The 6,000-nt window shown below is 38.2% G+C and overlaps 1 protein-coding gene across 1 annotated transcript in view; it reads right to left on the minus strand.

Annotated features, from left to right (window-relative positions):
- Window positions 1-5,165, minus strand: part of LOC127526796 (coagulation factor IX) — a 42,056-nt gene extending 36,891 nt beyond the window's left edge. Inside the window, exon 1 of the mRNA XM_051923582.1 lies at window positions 5,033-5,165. The gene's annotated coding sequence lies outside the window, so the exon portion shown is untranslated. The remainder of the gene's footprint in view (window positions 1-5,032) is intronic.
- Window positions 5,166-6,000: the final 835 nt, after the last annotated feature.

Raw genomic sequence — 6,000 nt, forward strand, 5'->3', positions numbered from 1 at the left:
TCGTAAAATGATCATGAATTTATCTTTAATTAGTCAGGAAATCTTAAAATGGAGTACATTATTTGTAAAATAAGCTACAATAGCAAGAGTATAAATCTGTGCTGCTCTCTTTCATTAAAAACAAAAACTTGTTTAACAACACAGAGCTCTCAAAGATTCCCACTAAAGACAACAAAGACTTCTTTTTAATTCAGTTTGCTTCTGTGTACACCATTGAGCGTTGTTTTCGTTTGAATTTATTTATGTTTGGATTAAAAAGGGGTAACCCGACTAATACTCGAACACTTCCTTGTCATTACAAATTTCCTTCCACAGTTCATATTGTACTGAAACTGAAGTCTAATTAAGTACCATTTCGTTTACAGCATGGAAAAAAAGCAAATGTTTTCTTAAGAGGTTTTTGTTTTTTAAAAGAAGTGACATGAGCAAGTAAGTGTACAATATATATAATGTAAGATTTTTTGCCATGAACCAAAACACTGATCAGAACTGAACTAAAATGAAACATGAAATTCAAACCAAACAACATTTCCAAGAGGATTTTGTAATTATTTTTATACTTTAAATGGTAAGTCTTTTGCAAGCCTTCATTATGAATCATCTTAAAGTCCTGATGATTCTGCAATCCAGATCTCTGGACCTATATACTGTTCCTGCCTGCTTCAAGACCAACACCATCATTCCAGTAGCAAAAAAAAATCAAAGTCACAGACCTAAGTGACTATAAACCAGAAGCTTTAACCTCTGTGGTAATGAAGACCTTTAAACGCCTTACTCTGAATTACCTCAAGAGTGCTACAAAAAGATTTCCTGGACCCATTTTAGTTTGCATACAGAGCCAACCGTTCTGAGGATGATGCAATGCATTTAGGTCTGAGCTTTATGTACCAACCCTTTTGGGAAACCAGGGGCTTTTGTGAGAATCTTGTGTGTGGACTTTAGCTCTGTGTTCCAGACAATCATCCCAGAGCTCCTAGTTAAGAAACTCACCCAGTTTAACCTGTCTAGTTCAATCTGCCATTGGATCACAGACTTTCTTACAGATAGGGAATAATACCTGCGGTTGCGCACACACATGTCTGACCTATTAACCCTTAGTACTGGTGCACCACAGAAATGTGTCCTTTCCCCACTACTCTTCTCTCTTTATACAAATGACTGTACCTCTGGCGATTTGTTTGTCAAATGTCTTAAATTTGCACATGACATAACACTAATAGGCTTCATTTCAAACAATTGTAATTCTATATACAGACAAAACATTGTGGTCCCACCATAATAATTTGGACCTTAACATTCAAAAAACTCAGGAGATGATCATAGACTTAAGGAAACAGTCACCTGCTCACCTATCACTTGCTATAAATGACACAACCGTTGAGATGATAGAGTCATTTAAATTTCTGGGAACTGTGTTTTCATAAAAATTTACATGGGACAATAACATTCACATGCATTATTAAAGTCCATAAGAGAATGTTCATTTTGCGTCAGCTGAGGAAACTCCCTCAAGCAATGTACTGTAGATCCAGTTGTACACAGCCATTCTGATGTCATCTATAAAAACTGGTTTAGTGCTGTCTCTTTTCAGGCTGACGCCAATCTGCAGCGCATCATGAAAGCCCATGAAAGGATCAAAGGTTGTAATTTACCGAACATTGAAGTTGTTTATGAGTCCAGGGTATGGAAGAGGGCCGCAAAGATCATTGCTGTTCCAGCTCACAAAGGTCATCACCTGTTCCAAGGACTTCCCTGCAGCAAACATCTTTGTGCGGTGAGAGCTAAAACAACCCGTCACCTAAACAGTTTTTTTCCATGTGCAGTTATTCTGACTTATCAGGTTTGAGCTTCTGCTCAGTATATACTGTATGTAGACCAACACACTACACATTTTAATCTTACTATCTCTTTATTTTTTGTATTGCCCTTGTATGTTGCATCATATTTTATCATTTTATATTTTATCTTTTTATATTTACCTTTTGTATTCTGTGTTGTCCTTGCATGTTGCAGCAATACTATCAAGACAAATTCCTAGTACACATTAGTGTATCTGGCCAATAAAGTGAATTCTGATTTTGATCTTAAAATTTGTTTATGAATCGGTGATTGTAGGCCTACTTAAATAGAATGAAACCAGTCCTGTCCCTGTGGTAGATGATTTTGTTAAGTGGTATAATTATGATGAGTCTATCTACAGCATCTCTACTGTCTAAAGCTGACTTCACATTACACGAATTCTAGTCAGAGGTTGATGTCAAATGTAACGACAGAGTTCATGGATCTTGCCGCCTTGTGGATATCAGACAAGTCTATGTCTAGTTATCTCATGAGATGTCTATACAACTCCTTACAGATTCTCATAGTTCCATAGTATTGTGAGCGTGCCACAGTTTGAGAGCCAATAACATGCGGCCTTACAGCTCAGGTACCTCTATAAAGGCTTTCCAGGTATGACGAGATGAGCAATAATCTCTCTCCTCTTATGTTGTGTTTTCAGTTCTTTTGTGGTGAAACAAACACGAGACATCAGACAGACATACCTCTCTTCTGTTTGTGATTTCCTAAACACCTTTCTTTCCTCAGTACTTTATTGTATCCATTGAACCTTCAACTGAGCACTCACATGTTGTCCGCTCTTTACACACACACACACACACACACACTTAAGACAAAGACAAAATTGTTTTAATATGTCACTGGGAATGATAAAGTAAATGACTGATGGATATAAGAGCACACCATGGTTGTCCCTAACTCTCTAAGTTTACATACAGTAAAAGGATTGTGAAAGTAAAGTCTAAAAAGCACTGGAAACACTGTGTATTGTGATGAGGAAGGAAGCAGAGTATTTACATTGAATTCTAATATTAGAGTTGATTTGTTATAATTCTTGTGTTGAATTTGTTTAAATTTATGTTCTGCTTTCTTGGTTTTGGAAATCTTAATTTTAGCAACAGAAATGGAATAAATAAAATAAAATGGAGTAGTAAAACAGCAAATCTGACAGACCAATTTAATAAGCAAATACAGCATCAACTAGAGCATATTCTTTCAGATAAAAGCATTCACAATGCTATTTGTGTCCAGGTTCAGGTTTCTGAGGGTGTAAAGTGCCTCTTCATCCCTGGTGCTCCTAGCTGAGTTCTTTGTTGCTTTTTTTTTAATGTCTTGTTTTCTCTATTGATAAACCAAATTTCCTTCTTGGGACAATAAACTTGAATTGGATTGGTGGGGGCAAGGCAATGTTTTGGTAATGTTTTCCTGGCCCATATTATAGCCCCTGACACCCACCGTAAAATTACTGAAAAGCAGGACATAGGTAACCCTTATTGCTGCCTGAGCTCACCCGTTCATAGCTATTCACATTCAGACACGCACTTTGTAATGGATGGAGCAGTTTCTTGGCTGAAATGGATTCCCTTCTATTATCTGGCTGGGAGGCCAATATCATGAGACAAAGAGGAGAGCGGTACACCAGATTGCACATCCAAGCAATGGTGGATGGGACTTGCAGACACAGCTGGGATGGCAACTTACAGGATGGACAAAGTGGAAAGAGAGTCCTGACTGGGATAAATAATAGTCCTTTTCCTGGTCGGGAGGCCATATACATGGGGCAATGGAAGACTGCCTCACATGTGCAGGTTGTTCCCCATGCATTGGGTGGCAGCATCCCTTATGGCAAGCCCCAGTATGGTTGCCTGCATGGCAGCTTGAAGGTTGTGTGCCCTGTTGTCTGTCTAACTTGGAAGTGCTTCCTAAAGACAAAGTTTTGTCATCGGAAGTGCTTCTGGATTGGGTTGAAAAGGAGGCCCTCAACTTCACATGTTGAGTTTGACTTGTGCTTGGAAGAGAGCAAAACTCACTGGGGTGGGTTGGAAGTGCAAGAGGTGAGAATTATTTGCTGTATTGTGCTATGTCATAAAAAAGGAACAGGACTTATTAAAGGTATTTTGTTGAATAAAAGACCATGATTTGAACCCAGGATTGTGTTTGGGGTTTGGGGCTCACCGGCACCCTTGTGTGATCATAACTTTCAGCATGATAATGCGCCATGTCACAAGACATTGATTATTGCTGAATGGTTCTGGGATCATGACAGTGAGTTTCCATTGCTTCAGTGGTCTGCACTGTCCACAGATCTAAACCTTATTCGGCTTCTGTGGGATGAGGAAGAAGTGGCTGATTTCAGCAAGACAGTTCAGTCATTCAATTTACATCAGCCACATATTGCATTCATTTCTGCATGTTAAAGTAGTAGAATCTTGTTGAATCCATACCACTTCTATGCTTATACTTAGGTGTACCTAATAAATGAGCAACTCAGTGTATATCCCTAGTTCAATCTGCTTCACCTACACCATCATCTTTTCAACTACTGTTGCTTGTGTCATACATATAACAACTGCACAGATCACTGTTTGTAATTTTGTCCAATTGCGCAGCTATTTTACTTTATCTTTCTCATCCCGCCTGAATTTCCATACTCTTCCTCTCTATACGCATTACTGACCCCTTCCCCTTCAGAATTACTATTACCTTTTCTTGCTCCTTAACTACTACTACTACTACTTTGTCACCAAATCCACAAGCATGCTATTTACATCTCCATAGTTCATCTAACACCTTTGCTTGAAATAAATAATCAGTTACTTTTGTCCTGTTTGTTGTTGTAAAGGATCAGACTTTCTTATAGGCTTTTTGCTGGCTATACATTGTTAATATTTCATAAATGTGATATGGCTTTTTGTAACATTTGTCTTTCAGCAATACGTGAAAATGTTGCCATGTCACTGTGGCTGTTTATTGTGAATTACAAAGTCCTGTTTGTTTCCAGCTGCTGATTTCTACTAATGTGGCAATCCCAGCTCAGAGCTGTAGCAACTTTGAGGGCCAGGATATGCCTCATTAATAACTCTGACAAAAGTACATTTTTAATGTTGTGTGTACCAACACTGCTTAATAAAAATGACAAAATCTGCAATTAATCTAAACTATGCATAAAGAATATTCACATGCATCAACTTACCACCAATTCAGTTTGGATCTCAAGCCAGATCTTTTGTAAGCTATGCAGAGTTGATGAATAACCTTCTTTTAAATATTTGCTTAGTCGGAAAGAAGAAACCAGCTTCCAATCAGCTGTCATGACTGATCTTTTTAATTCTGTTGTTTTTTTTTGTTTTTTTTAGCCGGAAGTAAACATTTGACATTCAAATCTGAGATGTAGATTTTAAAAGTATAGGCACAGAGGTTCAAGGCTGTTGTGGTTATGGTAGGCTTGTGAGTCATGATGATTGTAACCAATCAACAATGCTAGGTGGGAGGGGGATTACATTTATTTTCATGCACTATTTTATTTTTTTTTTGTTTTTTTGTTCTTTCTTTTGCCTTATATAATTTCTTGTATTAGGAATTTACTAGTTTTCGCATACCCCTTGGGGTCAGAGTGAAGGGTCAGCCATTGTACAGCACCCCTGGAGCAATTGCAGGTTAAGAGTCTTGCTCAAGGGCCCAGCAGAGTAGGATCTCTTTTGGCAAAGACGGGGATTCGAACCGGCAACCTTCTGGATACCAGAACAGATCCTTAGCCTCAGAGCCACCACTCCGCTCCCCCCATTACCACATCTGTCATTGGTTCCTGTGAGGGTAGGTTTTAGCCCACTGCGAACAAGTTTTAGAATAAATTGCTTTGGATAATGAATGAATGAATAGTATATTGCAGTAGCAACACAGACACTAAAAATAACATCAGACATGTAACTCTTCACATAAACTTCACTGAGACTGTGGTCGATGGACTGATCACATATATCCTCTCTAAGGGAATCAGTCCATGAAGGACCTTGTCACTTGTGTAATCTGCCTACCATAGGGAAACTTTCATTTGTTACACCCTTCCTTTGAAAACAGCTACTGCAGGTTCAACTTCATACCCATCTATCTATCTATCTATCTATCTATCTATCTATCTATCTATCTATCTATCTATCTATC

This window comes from Erpetoichthys calabaricus, chromosome 2, assembly GCF_900747795.2.
Source record: "Erpetoichthys calabaricus chromosome 2, fErpCal1.3, whole genome shotgun sequence".
Lineage (NCBI taxonomy): Eukaryota > Metazoa > Chordata > Cladistia > Polypteriformes > Polypteridae > Erpetoichthys > Erpetoichthys calabaricus.